The following is a 19920-nucleotide window of genomic DNA, read 5'->3' as shown; positions in this document are numbered from 1 at the left end:
CATTCTAACACCATTTAATTATTATTTACTAAATAATATAAATAACAATACTTATCGATTATTTATAAAAATTATAAATTTTAATAACGTTTATTTATCACATTCATTAATTAAAAATTTGCTAAATTTAATTATAATAAAATTTTAACAATTAACAATATAAATTTATTAATAAAACTATTAATAATTAATAATGTAAATTTAATTTAATTTAAAAATTAATAAAATAAAATAAAATAAACTAAAAAAAATGATTTTAAATACATTATAATTATCTAAATGTAAAAAGTGCATTGCTTTTCAAAGCAAGCGCAAGCCTTTAAAAGGCTTTGCTGCCGTGCGGCAGGCTTGCTGACGCAGGGCCTGCGGCAGCTCGCCTGCGCAGTACTTGCGTCAGCAGGGACTGCCGGCGGTCGTACGCCAGGGGGGGAGTGGGGGAGGTCGTGGCCCCCACTTTCCAATATATATATATATATATATATATATATATATATATATATATATTTTTTTTAATTTAATTTTTTTTAAAAAATAAAACAAAAACCATTCCCCCACATTACAATTAAATTTTAAAAATATGAATATATATATATATATATATATATATATATATATATATATATATATATATATATTTTAACATATCTTGCAAATAGGGTCTAATAGAAAAATTTCTATTAACCATATATATAATATAATTTACAAAGTTCAATTTCAATTTTCAATTTCTTCCCAAACCATCTGACAAAAAGGGTTTGTCTAACATTCGAATTTCTCAATTAAAATTTACTTTTAAACTTCAAACCCTATTTCAATTATCTAATAGATTCTCGTATTGTTTGATTTCTTATTCAATCTTATGTAATCCTCTAAAATAAATTCAACGAAGTATCCATCTAAGCCATGTACAGATATTTCTCAAACGAGAACAATATTGCATACCAGAAAAACAACACATGCAAAAGACACGGAGCAGACAGAAACTTGAAGGATGAAAACCACTATACAGTCAAGCCACAAGATCCTACCTGGATCTGATGCTAACCTTTGACAACTAGATGCAAAATCCTACCGCAAGCAAAATCTTTCAAGCCACGTAAAATTCTTTTCTTTCCAAACCCTTCGAATTGCTCTCCATAAACCTGTGTGTGCCCTGAAATCAGTGTTTGAAAAACTTCCCGTCCCCAATAATGACCCGAAAACCTCTAATATAGAATCTAATTACCCTTTAGGGTTTCTATCTCCACAACTCTAAAATTATAATTATTTTATTTCATTAATTCGTTCATGCACAATTAATTTTTTTTTTAATTAAGATATTCTTTTATTATTCCTTCATGCACTTTAAGTGAATTGTTAAATTACTTTATTTAACTTTCCACTTGACTTTGCTTTAATAAATTTATAACTTTAATCTCATGCGCACTTTATTAAAATATCTTAATCAAGTGCACATATTTTATCTTTTAATTAATTTCTAATATTTTAAACTCATTCATGCAAACTTAAATCTTTTCCATAAATTAATATCTTTTCACTTTTAATATATTTTTGAACGTTTAATTTGATAAATATTTATTAACTTAAATAACAATAATATTTAGCATTTATTTTAAAATGAACTCTAAATATATTATTATTAAATTAAATAAATATTATCACGTTCTAAATTTAATCTTATAGCTTTTACCTTCCAATTCAATTCTTTATATTTAATTAATTATTAAAATATCATAATAATTTTCATTAAATTTAATGATTAATTTAATCTTTTAATTAGACTTAATTAATAGAAAATTCATCAAAGACTCACAAAACAACATACGCACAAAAATACTAACGGGTTTTAAAAAGGTAGACAGTCTGTTACGAGTCCTCCTTGCAGGACAAGTATTATAGGCTTATGGCTAGGATTGGACCTGATCATTATCTTCCCATTCTCACCATTTGAGTATTTGTAATAGGGCACGCTCATCCTGGCAATTCAGGGAAGTCGATGCCTGGTACCTGCATCCTGCATAAAAGACGAGCATGTACATGTATATAATATATCTAAACTAAATAGGGAATGGCAGGGAGTGGTTCATTGTGTAGATCCCGACTAGTAGGTGACTACGACTCCCTACCTAAAACCACATCAAACACGTCAGACAAAAAGATAAAATAAACACGCACACCATACACATGCAAGTATGGGGTAAGTATCATAAAAATCACAAGTCTAACATCAAATGCGTACATGTATATAATAATTCATCTCTACCAATACAACATAATCATCATTAAAGACATCATGTTAACATTCTTATGAAAGAAACCACATTTACTAACTAGGAATCATTAAGACATCATTAACAATACATGAATAAAATCAACTAAGCAATAATAACTGATATATTTGTAATTCAAGACATGAAATAATATCATAATATTGCAATTCCAGTATCTCTAAAACTAATCAATGCATAAAATCAACCTAAAAGAATTTGACAATGATAACAAAAATGCGATCTAGGGGCATGCACTACATCCACCCCCCCTAGAATTAGGCTTACTCCTGGAAGCCCATTACAAGAAACATGAATCAACTCAAAACTAAGGTCCACGATCGAGGCAATTGGTTGCTCTATGACCATATTGTCCAAAAAAGTAGCAATCTCCACTAAAGCCTTCCTGAGTTCCAGGTGCACGTGACTGATCAAAACTACCAACACTAGCATCCTGACTAAAATCCTGAAGAACTCGATCCAACCTGTTGCGCAATCTACGCTTCCAGTTGCGATAGTTCCCTGGCTGTGAACCACCACTGTTACCATGGCAGAACTTTCTTCCTGGCTTCTCCTGATTACCTTTAGAGAAGTTAGGAGAATTTATAGAACTTCTAGCTCCTTGACATTGGTTATCCCTCAATGCTTCTGAATAAAGTGCCCCTCTAGCCTAGACACCTGGTAGGCCACCTTGACCCGAAGTCAAACTCATCTCAACCAAAGTAGCTCGCAATATAGCATCCTTAAGGATTTTAGGTTGGGAAACCTTAACACCCCAATGATGTTAGCATTAAGTCCTCTAATGAAATGTTGGACCATCAATGGTGAACTATCACTAACTCCTGCATAAGACATAAGCTCAAAGAACTTACGCTCATACTCCACCACAGTCTTGGTACCCTGTCTCAAGTCGTGAATTTCATCTGCCCTCTGAAGTTGCCACTGCTCTGATAGAAATCGCTCATCGAAGTGTTCAAGGAACAACTCCCATGTAACAGTCTGCATATTTATCACAAGTTTCTTCTCCTCCATATTCCACCAAATCGCTGCAAAGTGCTCTAAATGGGTGATGGCATATCTTGCTTTGACGTTGGAGTCAAAGTCTTGCATGAAAAAACATCTATCTAGTACAATCAACCAATTCTCAGCATCATATCCAGTACCTTCTCCATTGAAAGGTTTGATCTTGACCCGTAATAGGTCCTTCATCTGGATGGACTGGCTAGACCGCCTTATGCTCTCTAGGTTCCTCCCTCTAGGACTCATCGACCTATCTTTATCTCCATGCTCTAAATGATGAGCTCTATCCTGCAAGGGTAGTCATGCTAAGATCTCCTTGACCAAATCTCTAGTAATCGGTCCTTAAGTCTCAGCATCTTGCTTAACACAATCATCCTCTCTAGCCTCTTCTTGAATAGGGTCCCCTGAATGGACCAAGGAAGGAATACGGTGACTAAATCTCCCACAACTTCTACCACGTCCTGAGCTACGACCCCTAGTAATGGATCTAGAATCAGAAGTCATCTCTCCTACAACACCCAAACACAAAAACGACATCTAAGAATCCATCATAACCATCGGGTCATAACATACTGACATAAAGCAATAATCTAGGAGTTTTATAAGTTTTCTAGTTCCATGTTTAGAATCTGTATCATTTCAAAGTTTGTTGTTCAACAGTTTGGTTTCAAGTTTGATGTCAATATAAGTTTGTCATTTAAATAAGTTGCAAGTTTACTAATTGCTCAAGTGATGGTGCACATAATGCCCAGAATTCCCAATGTTGAAACTCTGGCTCTGATACCATATGTAACGCCCCGCTCGGGAACCCAAGAGAAATAAACCTAACATGTTACAATGTTTACTGAACTTTTTTTTTTTTAAAGTTTAAACAACATCAAGATAACATTAATGCGGAAGCAAAATGAACATACACATCAAATACACATATGCAAATATAGATACAGTTTCAATTCCTCAAGAGTTCCTTTATGTTGAGTCACATTTAATAATTTTAAATTAATTAGTTTAAGTTCCAAGTACAATGTCTCATGAACATAAAGAAATAACAAATACATAATCGCATAAGCAAATACATAAGTATACTAATACAATGAATGTACGTCCACTAAATAACATCCACTGCACATGTTGACGGGTATGTGAAAATAGATACAATACACTAGGATATATGATAACATATATACATCATCTAAAAAGGAGTTCTCTGAGATAAGAAATAAGAATGATAAAGGTACATCTTCTACAACGATCATCCAATAGCTAGCAATGTGAAGGGGAACCCAAATGGTAAGAAGACACTACCTCCCGACTGCGTGGTTACCTAGTCAGGCTTCCACTCCCACCGTGTAGGGAAGATAATGAACGATCCACATACGGCTATAAAACATAAAACATTCCTAGGCAAGGTACCCCTAATAGCCAAAACTACCTCAAAGGTAACACATGCTACTCAAGAAGATAAAATAATCCAAAAGTAAGAACACTCAATCCAATACTGACACCACATAACCAAACATCATACACGAACCAAGTATAAACCAAATACCAAGATCATAAGATAAAGTCAATGAAAGATAATCACCTCAAGTCAAAAGCCACACGTCAAAAGTACAACATCATGAATCATCAATCCTCATCAATGAAAGTAAATATCCATTATAAACACATCCAACAATAAGTACACCACCAGAGGTACACAAAATCCACAAAGATCTACAGAGGAGACTCAGGCTACATACTAGGGAGTGTTATCACATGGCTGCTTGAGTTACCCTGGACTGATCTCTTAATAGACCTCGGACCCTCAAGTGTTGAGTTACCCTGTATTGGTTACTCTGAACCCCAGACCCTCAACATCACACATGTGGAACTAGAAAGCCCTCTCAAGAAGACGAGGCACTCATCTCATTCCCATCCTTAGTCTATACAAGCACTCAAGGCATGGGTAGATAAAAAATCTCTAACTTATCTTTTTAGTGTGTTTTCCCCCCAAAAGTTTTAATTACTAGATTATCACTTATTACATAACTTGCATTAGGTTACCCTGGCACTGACCACTTTGGGTCCCGGACCCCTATGCAAGCCACTCCCAAGTCACGTACCTAGACAACCTCTCCTAAGCACATAAAAACATAGTTGTGTCCCATACCACAACACCCATAAAGATCAAACTCGGTTCCTTAACAGGCAACTTGAAAATAAGATGGTTCTCCCATCCAAGTACACATAAAAGCTCCACAAGATAAACCTCATAAATATAATCTCCAATATGAATCACAAAACACATCACAACATCTAGTCCCATAAATAGTATACAAGAAATCTGACAAAGCCTCTAGTGTACATCCTAGACTGGTCAAACTAGGTCAACTCCAAAATCCACAAGTAAAGACAATACATAGAAAACAGTACAATTTCACAGTTTGGGTTTGATTTGAAAAGACATAATAAAGTCAAAAGTAACATTTTCAATTTGCATTTCAATGAACGTTTAAGTGTATAAGATTCTCAGTTTATTAAGGTCGTTATTATCGATAATTTAAATAAGTGCAATACTTGATTCAAATAACTTTCTTTTATTAATTAACCTTAGTCAAATAAGACTTTAACTAAGTTAATTAATACGCATATATTTAAACAAAACCCATTCTAATACCATTTAATTATTATTTACTAAATAATATAAATAACAATACTTATCGATTATTTATAAAAATTATAAATTTTAATAACGTTTATTTATCACATTCATTAATTAAAAATTTGCTAAATTTAATTATAATAAAATTTTAATAATTAACAATATAAATTTATTAATAAAACTATTAATAATTAATAATGTAAATTTAATTTAATTTAAAACTTAATAAAATAAAACAAAATAAACTAAAAAAAATGATTTTAAATACATTATAATTATCTAAATGTAAAAAGCGCATTGCTTTTCAAAGCAAGTGCTAGCCTTTAAAAGGCTTTGCTGTTGTGCGGCAGCTCGCCTGCGCAGTACCTGCGTCAGCAGGGACTGCCGGCGGCCATACGCCAGGGGGGGAGTGGGGGAGGTCGTGGCCCCCAGTTTCCAATATGATATATCTATATATATATATATATATATATATAATTTTTTTTTAACATATCTTGCAAATAGGGTCTAATAGAAAAATTTCTATTAACCATATATATAATATAATTTACAAAGTTCAATTTCAATTTTCAATTTCTTCCCAAACCATCCGATAAAAAGGGTTTGTTTAACATTCAAATTTCTCAATTAAAATTTACTTTTAAACTTCAAACCCTATTTCAATTATCTAATAGATTCTCGTATTGTTTGATTTCTTATTCAATCTTATGCAATCCTCTAAAATAAATTCAACGAAGTATCCATCTAAGCCATGTACAGATATTTCTCAAACGAGAACAATATTGCATACCAGAAAAACAACACATGCAAAAGACACGGAGCAGACAAAAACTTGAAGGGTGAAAACCACTATACAGTCAAGCCACAAGATCCTACCTGGATCTGATGCTAACCTTTGACAACTAGATGCAAAATCCTACCGCAAGCAAAATCTTTCAAGCCACGTAAAATTCTTTTCTTTCCAAACCCTTCGAATTGCTCTCCATAAACTTGTGTGTGCCCTGAAATCAGTGTCTGAAAAACTTCCCGTCCCCAATAATGACCCGAAAACCTCTAATATAGAATCTAATTACCCTTTAGGGTTTCTATCTCCACAACTCTAAAATTATAATTATTTTATTTAATTAATTCGTTCATGCACAATTAATTTTTTTTTTAATTAAGATATTCTTTTATTATTCCTTCATGCACTTTAAGTGAATTGTTAAATTACTTTATTTAACTTTCCACTTGACTTTGCTTTAATAAATTTATAACTTTAATCTCATGCGCACTTTATTAAAATATCTTAATCAAGTGCACATATTTTATCTTTTAATTAATTTCTAATATTTTAAACTCATTCATGCAAACTTAAATCTTTTCCATAAATTAATATCTTTTCACTTTTAATATATTTTTGAACGTTTAATTTGATAAATATTTATTAACTTAAATAACAATAATATTTAGCATTTATTTTAAAATGAACTCTAAATATATTATTATTAAATTAAATAAATATTATCACGTTCTAAATTTAATCTTATAGCTTTTATCTTCCAATTCAATTCTTTATATTTAATTAATTTCTCAATTAATTAAATAAAATTAATTATTAAAATCTCATAATAATTTTTATTAAATTTAATGATTAATTTAATCTTTTAATTAGACTTAATTAATAGAAAATTCATCAAAGACTCACAAAACAACATACACACAAAAATACTAACGGGTTTTAAAAAGGTAGACAGTCTGTTACGAGTCCTCCTTGCAGGACAAGTATTATAGGCTTATAGCTAGGATTGGACCTGATCATTATCTTCCCATTCTCACCATTTGAGTATTTGTAATAGGCACGCTCATCCTGGTAATTCAGGGAAGTCGATGCTTGGTACCTGCATCCTGCATAAAAGACGAGCATGTACATGTATATAATATATCTAAACTAAACAGGCAATGGCAAGGAGTGGTTCATCGTGTAGATCCTGACTAGCAGGTGACTATGACTCCCTCCCTTAACCACATCAAACACGTTAGACAGAAAGATAAAATAAACACGCACACCATACACATGCAAGTATGGGGTAAGTATCATAAAAATCACAAGTCTAACATCAAATGCGTACATGTATATAATAATTCATCTCTACCAATACAACATAATCATCATTAAAGACATCATGTTAACATTTTTATGAAAGAAACCACATTTACTAACTAGGAATCATTAAGACATCATTAACAACACATGAATGAAATCAACTAAGCAATAATAACCGATATATTTGTAATTCAAGACATGAAATAATATCATAATATTGCAATTCTAGTACCTCTAAAACTAATCAATGCATAAAATCAACCTAAAAGAATTTGACAATGATAATAGAAATGCGATCTAGGGGCAGGCACTACACTTATGTGCATAAATTAAATGCAAATAATTAACAAATTATCTTTGTTACGTATCGTTTTGGTAAACTAGAGTAATCAAATAATGAAGAATAATGAGAAGTTTTTAAAAAATAGGATTGAGTTCGATTAAAAATACGAAGGTAATCTCAAAGGTGGTCAATGTGTGGAAGACACCACTCATATGGTAATCCTCACCATTAAAAGAGATTCTCTATGGTATAATCCAATAGTTAAGCGCTATTCTAACCAAAATTCATTGGGAGTCGAATCATTTCATGTGACCAATTAAATTTTCAAAAAATCGAGAAAATCATGAATTTTTTCAAAAAATTTAGCATTTGATCTTCATGGCCTTCATTGTTTGTAGTCAAAAACAACAACAAAATTTTGGAAAAAATTCACTATGTTTTCCTGACTTTGTTTTTTCTTTAGTGTGTTTTTTCTAGAAATTAACCTGTCCCAATTAATAGTGTCAAATTATATGAAAGCATGGTTTCTTTAGTTTAAAAAAAACAAAAAAAAAATTAAATTAGCACTTGCATTTTTAAAGTGTGCACAGGTTAAGTTTTTGATAATGTTCTTGAATAGGTGCTAGCATGTTATAATTAAACATTTAATAGAATAATTTCATATTTACTACTTTTTTTTAATTGGTAAAAAGCCAAAGCCAATATTTTAATAATTTTAATGAAATTTACAATGTTCCAACGCTCAAATAGGCTCTTGTAGAAAATAATGGAGTCAAGAAAAACCTCCAATCTCTCTCGGAAATTTTCTTCCCTTAAATACAAACAGTAATCAAAGGGTATACCCCTATTTACGAAAAATTGACAATGATCCTACATTTACAACATCTGTATCTTAATTCATCACATTCTTTCCTTTATCTTGTCTCTTTTCTTGCTATTATGAATTCCCATCTTTAGTGCTTTTATTCTTCTTTAATACGTCGATGTGCTAGCAAATAGCTTTTGACCAAGATCTCTGTTAGATCCATAAAATGAACTAGTTGAAGTTGTGAAGGTTTAAAGCTTTAGGCAAAAAAATTATAGAAGGATATTTTGAGTAAATATAAGTCTTATTAAGTAAGTTTTATCTTTGAACTTTAGCAAATCTTCCAAATAGCAATCTTAAATGTGTTCCTAGGTGGATGAGTTATTCATCTTAGATTTTTAGGTTCTTGCTTTTGAAATTTAGACTCTACATATATCTTTCCTTGAGTTATTCCAAAGTCTTGGTTACTCTAATTTGATTAGAAGTTTCTTTTTGTCTATGAATGTTAGAAATAGATATCATTTGTTTAAAGAAAGTTTGCATCAATTGACATATTCATTCTTACTTATCTCCTTTGTATTTGTCATTCTTAATTGATATTTACGAGCATATGTTAGATTAACCTTAATAATGCAAATATGAGTTATCAACTTAAATCCAGTTCATTAGCCTTACAAGTTTGGGTCTAATTAGTCCTAAGTTAGTAGATTTCTTCTAGATTATATGTACCATGTGTTCAAATATAGGAAATTTGGTAAATTATTGGAGGTCTAATTCTAGAATTATTGGCATTATCCACTGGCAGTCTACTAGTATTATTCAATAGTTATTTTAGTATTGAAACAATTTTTTTTTAATATAAAGAGTACTAAAAGAGCCAAAGCTAGTTAAAAACAATCTATGGGAGGCTCTCTTTTATGATTCACTTTTTTGGGTTGTGGCCCTTAGTCTATAAAAAGAACCTCATCTGTGAGCTACGATGCCTTGTAACTATTTGGAGTTGGTATCTACCCATTTGTCTATATTCCATAGTCTGCAAATTTGTCATCTCTAAAAGATTTGAAGCATGAGGGAAACCTTGAGCTGTCTTTTTTCAGCTTGAAGAGTTTATTTTGTTATTTAACCAAATATGTTATTAGATGATTCTAAGAGATTACCAGAGTTGGACATCAATATCCTATGTTTTGTTAGGATAAAACCATGGACAGAAATAAAAACTACATGCAAATATAACCAATAATAGATCACACATAAATGAACACAAGGCACCAAGATTTAACGTGGTTCACCCAATCCCTAGGCTATGTCCACCAAACAACAAGTTTGATCTTATTACAATCCAGTGATTACAACTTAATTACAATCTGTAATCCCTTACAGCTCAATACCATCACAAGAAGTAATTTCACATCACAACATAATGAAAAAACCCAACCCTAAACCCTTTTATACAAGTATTAAATTGATTTAGGGTTATAACATGTCGGCCATAAATTAGCCATAACTTTAGCCATAATGTACAATACTTTCCTGATCAGTCAACATAATCTAACAATCTCCCACTTGGGGACTGATCAAGCTCCACACTAAACAACAATCTCCCACTTGGAGACTGATCTTGTAGCAATACCACTACCACATGGGGCTCCCACTAGATCAAACCGCCTTGGACTCTGTTGTTCTTTTATTAATGTTCAATCTAAAAGACCAATCAAAGCCGAAGAGGAGTTTAGCTTCTCCCTTGATACAACCTTTGTCAACATATTTGCTAGATTTTCATTTGTATGTATCTCCTCCAGCTTTAACTGTCCATCCTCCAAAACTGACCAAATGAAATGGTATCGCAACTGTATGTGTTTGGTCTTAGAATGCAGAGCTGAATTATTTGCAAGATGAGTGGCACTCTGACTATCTATGAACAAATAATTATCCTTCTGAGGATGTCCCAATTCTTCCAAGAAGAACTGAAGCCATATCATCTCCTTGGTTGCCTCTGTAGTGGATAGAGCATTAATCTTCTATAACCTAAAAACCCAGCTTACGGCTGCCCCACCAACAGTAAAGACACAACCTGTAGTACTCTGCCTGGTATCAATATCCCTTGCCAAATTTGAGTCAACATAGCCCTACAAATCAATAGTAGAGCCCCCAAAGTGTAAACAATTATTGGATGTTCCTCTCAAATATTTGACTATCCACTTGACAGCATTCGAATGCTCAAATCCTAGATGACTCATATACCTACTAACGACTCCCACTGCATGTGCAATATCTGGACTAGTGCATACCATAGCATACATTAAGCTTCCTACAGCTGAAGCATAGGGTACCTTGGACATCTTATCTTCCTCTTCCTGTGTCTTAGGACACATCTCCTTAGTCAATTTCAAATGACCAGGTAAAGGTGTGCTGACAGCTTTAGCATTCTCCATAGAGAAACGTTGCAACACCTTCTCAACATAATCAGCTTGAGATAGTGTTAATGTTCTGTTCTTCCTATCTCTGCAAATCTTTATACCAAGGATTTGTTTTTTTGCCCTCAAATCCTTCATAGCAAATGCATGTGCTAATTGGCGTTTCAGCCCCTTGATATGATCCATGTTAGACCCAACTACAAGCATATCATCAACATATAAACATAAAATAATGTAGTTATCATCATTCAACCTCTTAAAATAAACACAATAATCTGAATGACACCTATTATAGCCATGTTCATGCATAAACCTGTCAAATTTCAAATACCATTGCTGAGGTGCTTGTTTCAAGCCATATAAAATTTTCTTCTTCAATTTGTACACTAAGTTCTCCTTACCTTTGACCTCAAATCCTCGTGGCTGAGCCATATATATTTCTTCATCCAAATCACCATGAAGGAAGGCTATTTTAACATCTAGCTACTCTAAATGCAAATCTTCAGTAGCCACAAGACTTAAAACGGTACGAATAGAAGTCATTTTAACAACAAGAGAAAATATCTCATCAAAATCAATTCCCTTTTTCTGTGCAAATCCTTTTACAACTAACCTGACCTTAAATCTTTCCTTACCTCCTTCCTCTTCTTTCAACCTGTAAACCCACTTATTTTGTAAAGCCTTTTTACCTGCAGGCAACTTGCATAAATTCCATGTCTTATTCTTTAGCAAAGAGTCCATTTCATCTTTCATTGCAGACTCCCAATGAATCTTAGTATCCACTTGCACAGCTTCATCATAACTTTCAGGTTCACCAGCATCAGTAAGTAAACTAGAATATAAAGAGGGAGAAAATCTTTGTGGAGGTCTAATTTGCCTCGTTGACCATCTAACTTTCACTGGTGTGTGTGGTATTTGTTGTTGCGGTTGTTGCACATCATGAGGAATGGCTAGAACATCAGCTTTTGGAATATCATCCAGCACTACATAATCATCTACTTTCTTCTCATGTTGCTACAACAGATATTTGTACAACACTTTTTCATTGAATATGACATCCCGGCTTCTTCCAATTTTATGATTTTCAAAATCCCAAAGCCTGTAACCAAATTCATTAATTCCATATCCAACAAAGACACATTTCTTTGATTTAGCTTCTAGCTTGGTTCTATTTTCAAAGTCTATATGAGAAAAAGTTTCACAACCAAAGGCCTTGAGAAAAGAATAACTCACCTTCTTACCAGTCCATGCCTCCTCTGGCATATCACAACCCAAAGGAGTAGATGGACCTCTATTAATCAAATATACAGTAGTATTGATAGCCTCCACCCACATGTGTAAGGGCAACCCAGCATGCAACCTCATGCTCCTTGCACACTCCATTATAGTCCTATTCATGCATTCAACCACTCCATTTTCCTATGTAGTCCTTTGAATAGTCTTCTATCTATGAATACCATTAGTGGAGCAATACTCTTCAAATTCATGACTGCAATACTCACCACCATTATCAGATCTAAGACATTTTAATTTCTTACAAGTCTCATTTTCAACCAAGCATTTCAATTTCTTAAAAGTTTGAAATACATCAAATTTTTTTCTAAGGAAATAAACACATACTTTTCTAGTTGCATCATCAATAAATGTAACATAATAATGAGAGCCACCAAGGGAAGATACCTCAGCTGGGCTCCATACATCTGTATGCACAAGCTCTAATTTCTCCTTTTTGTTTTCCTTCCTACTCTTCACAAAACTCACTCTCTTTTGTTTTCCATACACACAACTTTCACAGAAATCCATATTAACACATTTCAAACCTGGTCAAACTTTCTTTGAATGAAGTGCTTTCATACCTTTCTCACTCATGTGCCCAAGTCTATTGTGCCACAATGCTGTATTAGAATCTACAACAACTATTTGTTCTCCTTGCTCAACTGCAACAATTGTTCTTGAACATTCATTTTTCTTTGAAACAATCAAAGTAAAAGGAACAATATGACCTGTACAAAGATATAAGGTGCCTACTTTCACACCTTTTCCTACTACAAGGGAACCTTTTGAAACCTTCCAATTTTTATCATTAAAAGTAACTACATAACCCTCATCACCGAGTTGCTCCACTGAAATTAAATTTCTACTCAGCCTTGGAACATGTCTTACCTCATGTAGTAGCCAACGATTCCCATTCTGCAACTTAATCTTAATTTTTCCCTTTCCAACAATTTGATAGGGTTCATTATCCCCCAAATAAACAAGCCCAAAATCTCCTTGGACATAATCAATGAAATAACCTCTATGAGGTGTAGCATGAAATGAAGCACCAGAATCTAAAACCCATGAATCATCAACACTTTCTAAAGATAGAAGGAAAGCATCCTCTTTGGATTTGTTACTTACCACATTTGCCTCCTTGTCTCCATCTAATTTATCTCCTTCATTTTTCTTGCGATTCCAGAAATCTTTCTTTTTATGACCTAGTTTCCCACAATACCAATAGTCATTTGGTCCTCTTGATTGAGACCTCTTCCCCTTTGAATTTCCTCTTGATTTCTCAGGATTTCTAGAGTTACTTCCTCTCTCATTCGTTCTGCCCTTGCTTTATGCATTCAAAGCACTTCCTAATGTAGATCCACCTAAGGATTTCCTATGAGTTTCTTCACTCAAAATAACACCGATCACATCATCATATTTTAGGGTATTAGATCCAAGAATAGAATTACTTACCGCCATTACCAAGCCATTCCAACTTTCAGGAAAAGAACACAAGATCAAGAGAGCCCTAATTTCTTCATCAAAATTGATACCCACAGAAGATAACTGACTAGTAATAGTATTAAACTCATTTAAATGATCTACAATAGATCCACCTTCTGCCATTTTCATATTAAATAAATGCTTCATGAGAAATACCTTGTTTGAAGTGGAGGGCTTTTCATACAGTGTTACTAGGGTTTTTATCAACTCTTCTATCGTCTTCACTTTTGTAATATTAAATGCCACTAATGGTGCCAAGCATAACTAAATGCTTCCAAGTGCCTTTCTATCCAAAAGATCCCATTCAACATCTGACATAGATCCTTGATTCTTGGCTTTGCCTTCCAATGGCTTCCATAAATCCTTCTGATAAAGATAGTCTTCCATTTGCATCTTCCATAATTGGAAGTTCTGCCCATTAAACCTATCAACCCTTAGCTTACCCTCATCTTCCATTACTCCCACTCAATTGTGAAACTTTCCTATAGAGGATAATTGAAAAAACAACTAGGCAATGATACCACTTGTTAGGATAAAATCATGGACAGAAATAAAAACTACATGTAAATATAACCAATAATAGATCACACAGAAATGAACACAAGGCACCAAGATTTAACGTGGTTCACCCAATCCCTTGGCTACGTCCACCAAATAGCAAGTCTGATCTTATTACAATCCAGTGATTACAACTTGATTATAGTCTGTAATCCCTTACAGCTCAATACCGCCGCAAGAAGTGATTTCGCATCACAACATAATGAAAAATACCCAACCCTAAACCCTTTTATACAAGTATTAAACTGCTTTAGGGTTATAACATGTTGGCCATAAATTAGCCATAACTTTAGTGGAAAATCTACGAATAGTACCCAAAAAAAATATTTCCAGGGCAATGCCTCGAACCCCACTAATTATGGAGTACATACAATACTCTCCTGATCAATCACCATAATCTAACATGTTCCCAATATTAGTATGCATCTTGTTTCTCAAGTGTTCTAAAAGAGGTCTTTATCATTCCTTGCTTGATATTTACATAATCAACTACTGTGATTTTAAAGTGTAGTGAATTCTATCACTCTCTAGTTTCACCAACCAATTCCTTAAGTGAGATTGTTAAAATCTACAAAGTGATAAAAACTTAAGAAATATCTACCAAATTATTTCTTATTGTCCATCCTTATGAAGAAGGGATTTTGTTGGGTCTTTCTAGTGGTCGATAGTTATCTTGTCTCTCAGGATTTAGATTTGAAAGAATGAGATTATAAGAAACACGAATAAAAGGAAAACACTGAACAAGAGAGTTAAAGTTGGTTTAGAAGAAAGAAAGAAAAGATTAAAGAAAATAAGAAAAAACTCAAATAAACTTTAACTAATAAATATATACTCTATGTTTTTTACATATTCGAAAGATAGTTATGGAAATAGGGATCTTAACCATAGATTAGTTGTTTTGAACTAAGCTAAGAAATGTGGGAAGCCTTCCTAGTTAAGTTTAGGCATATTACTAGTATTTTAAATTAGGTTGGTGGTTGTGTTTGATTGTTAATCTCAAGTAGTTTCTATTGGTATCACGAAGTGGGATCCCTATTATTATTACTAATTCTTCACCATCTGCACCTTGATTTGCTAGGACATCTAATTTTGTGTTTCCTTCTCTATAGATATGTTAAATCCTCGTTTCTTGGAACTTATCCAAAATTTAAAGATATTCTTCCAATTTTGAATTTAGACTCTAATTAGAGGTGCTTCATTTTTTAATAGCATTTAGAATGATTTGAGAGTCGCCTTCAATGACTAGTTTTTTCATTCCTAGCTCTAGACTCAATTTTATGCCTTCAATTAATGCTTCTAGTTCTTCCAAGCTGTTAGATTACAATCCTAATGGTTTAGCACTTTACATATTCATCCTCCTAAACCTAAATGAATAATGCAACCTAACCCAATGATGCCTAGATTTCCTCTCAAGCCTCCATCAAAGTTTCAGGAGTTTCTCCAAGCCAACTAGATGAGGCTCCAAAATACAAGTAGACCTAGTTTTCTTATTATCCTTAGAGTATAACAAAGGGGGTTTGATTAAAAATTTGTATTGCTTTCACATTTCAACATCCCAAATAGAGAGGGACCCTTCCTCTTTGTATGAGTTATGGAGATGATTGTTTACTACATCTACTATATTGGCTTCTAATTTGTTGAGGAAAGGTTTTGTATCCATCTTTTTTTTGGTGAAAATTCTTCTGTTCCTTTCTTTCCATATCTCTCAAAGTAGAATGGAGATGAATATTTTCCATAAAAATTTGTATACCTTGGAAATTTCTTGATGAAGTCAACTTCTAAAGAAGTCCCATAATTTACCAGGAAAACCTACCTTCCAATTGATCTTTTTACATAATAATTTCCAAAGTTTAATAGATGGGCATTAGAATAGAAGATGCTCCACTATTTCAGATTTTTTTTCACATAGAAGGCATCTTGATGGTTCCTCGAAGCCCATCTTAGTAAATATGAAATTTGTTAGGATTATTTTCTAAATGGTTTCCCAAAGAAAAATGCTAGCTTTTGGAAGGCACAATGGGTCCCAATAAAGGTTAAGGAGAATCTATATCTTTATGGTCATTAACATGATGTCCCCATAGATTGGTCTAATAATTTTTAAAATTAATTTGTAGGTTATTGTTAGAAAGTAAAGTCCACCAAGATAACTGAGAGTGGGGATCCATTATCAAATTAATATATATTTTATCAACCTTATAAAACCTTGAACATGTGATCAATAATAACATTAACCATAAGAAGATACACATGTTGACGTATCAATTAAGTTTGTTATTAGTGACAAACACTTATTTAGATTGTAAGTATCTATCAAGCTCATTGTACAATTAAAAGTGTTAACCAAGCATTTCAGTTACTAATGAGTTCTATAGTTGATACTAAGTCCTTTGGACAGATTTTAGTTCATGCCAAGCAGTAACAATTAGTGAGAAGATTAATAGTGTAAACTGAGAATCTCGGTGTATTTCGAGTGTACCAATGCAAACTGAATTGTGCAGTGCTTACCAAATTGATATTTGATGTAATGTGATTCTAGTGTTGACTAAGATACTTTGTGTTAACCAAGTGATTCAATCTAAGTCGAGCTCCTAGTGGAAGCATTGACCAAGCTAAGCAGTGTGAATCAAGTGATTTAGTTTATATGTCGAGTTACATAGTATTTACTAAGTCACCAATGCAAACCAAGTTCAAGACTACTTGGAAGTGATTAGTATGAACCGACCATCTACATCTACTAAGTGCATGAAGATGCTGAGCATTGATAGTGGATGCCGAGTATTAGAACCTCACTGAGTCAATCTTTAGAACCCAAGTGTCTACATTTGAGTCAACTTTGTAATATTTGTGTAAATTTGTATTGTGGCCAACTTTGTAATTATGTAATTGGATATATATATATATATATATGTGTGTATGTATGTATGTATGTATGTATGTATGTATGTATGTATGTATGTATGTATGTATGTATGCACACACACACACACACACACACACACACACACACACACACACACACACACACACACATATATATATATATATATATATGTATGTATGTATGTATGTATGTATGTATCATATCCAGGTGTCAAATATGATGAAATGAAATGCAATGTAATTGAATGTAATCAGAGAAGAGCAAAAAGAGTGATTTACAAAGGCTACAATAGAATAAGGAGCAGTAAAGTCATATCTATCACAGTAAGGTGATTTGTACAAAATGGAGTCTCATTCACCAAACCAAGTTACAGTTTAGAGATCAGCTACTATTTTATCCTAATAGGTGGATCATTCAAATCCTCTAACAAGGTAGATCTAACAGTATTAAGAAAATCTCTTTACCAAGTGCATACTTCATTGTATGTTTGTAAGTCCTTTGACAAGGTGGACCTAGCAGTCCTTATTGCTCCTAAGAGGGTAGATCATTAGAATTGGTCAATGTAAGCCTTAACTGGCCGACTTTATACTGTAGTACTAAAATTTGTGGGTATCATCCCCACCCTAGTTTTACTTTCTATTTGGAAGGTTTCTAGGTCACCAAATCTATGTGTCAAAGTGTTATGAATGCTTTCATATTTTCATTTTCTTATGCATGCAATTAGATTAAACTATATGAAGGATTAAATACTAATTGGATAGTTGAAGTCAAAGGTTTTGTAGAGTTACTAATTCACCCCTCCCCTCTTAATAACTTAGCCTTTCTAAATATTTCCAACAATTGGTATCAGAGCATTTGTGGTTCTCAAGAGAAAGTTTGATAGCTTGAGCAAAGATCAAAGCCCATGGAGACATTTAGACCTGACAAGGCTATTAACAATGAGAAGTTGAATTTGGAAATGATTATCACTCAACTCAAGAAAGAAAAGGAGAAATTCTCCCAATCCCTAAAAAGAAGAAAGGATCTTGCAATTCAAATGAATAATCATCTCTACATTGAAGAAAGAATTGAAGAGTTTCATCCATCAAGCAACTCAAATGAAGCAAATGATGCAATCAAATAAATTTTGGAAAAGAATGGTTCACTATAAGAAGAATTGAGAAAGCTAAGAAGAGCGAAAGAAATTTAGTCAGTAAGCCTATGTGAAATCATGGAAGAGAAAAATAAGAAAAAAGTAGAAATAGAAGGAAAAGATAATGATATTCAACATCTATCAATCACTGACTTCATTAATCAACTCACTAATGCAAATGAAGAAATCATGAATATGAGATTTGAAAATGAAAGATTGCAAGATAATCTAAATTCTAAAAGGAAACTCAATGAAAGAATGATGAAATTCCAAGCAAACATGAATGAGTTGAATGAGAAAAATCTCTATAGACAAAAAGGAAAAGAAGGAATTGGATATAAAGAAAAAGGTGAATCTTCCAAACAAGGAGCTCAAAAGAATGAAATACCTACTCACAATCACTATGGTAAGATAGGTCATACTTCAAACAAATATTGGAGCAATGGAAAGGGAAAATTCAATGGAAAACATTATGACTATAATCAGCATGGTCATAAGGCTAATGAATGGAAAGAGAAACCAAGATTTGAAGGAAAATGTCACGAATGTAAGAAACATGGCCACAAGTCATCAAAATGCAACACCAAGGTATTGAATCTAGTAGAACAAATTGTAAAAGCTATATTTTGTTGGGATTACAACACCTAGTGCATATGTCATTACTGTGGAGAATTTGGACACACTAGAATGAATTGTGTAAAACATCATATGAGAAAAAGAGATACTACTAAAAGATGTTTTATTTGTATAAAACTTGGTCGTCTTGCCAAAAACTATATGAATATTGGCAGAATAGAAGATGAAAAGAAGACAAAGGCTAATAACATATGAAAGAAGATGAGATAGCAATGGGTTCCTAAGTCTACTAAGAATGAAAGTCAAAACAATAATGATCAAATCACTCAAGAAGTGACTCTACCATTTCTACTTAAATTCTCAAGGAGAACTAGAACTAGGCTATCAAAGAAGACATCAAAATCAGTTCTAGTTGAAAGGAAAAAAGATCTATATCTATATTCAAGATACAAAGGGATCACTGAGTGAAAGGATACTAGGATCTATTGAGTTACTTT

The sequence above is a fragment of the Cupressus sempervirens genome, chromosome 4, assembly GCF_028749045.1.
Source record: "Cupressus sempervirens isolate cs-2001-9-10 chromosome 4, ASM2874904v1, whole genome shotgun sequence".
NCBI lineage: Eukaryota > Viridiplantae > Streptophyta > Pinopsida > Cupressales > Cupressaceae > Cupressus > Cupressus sempervirens.
Note: the sequence above shows the minus strand (reverse complement) of the source record.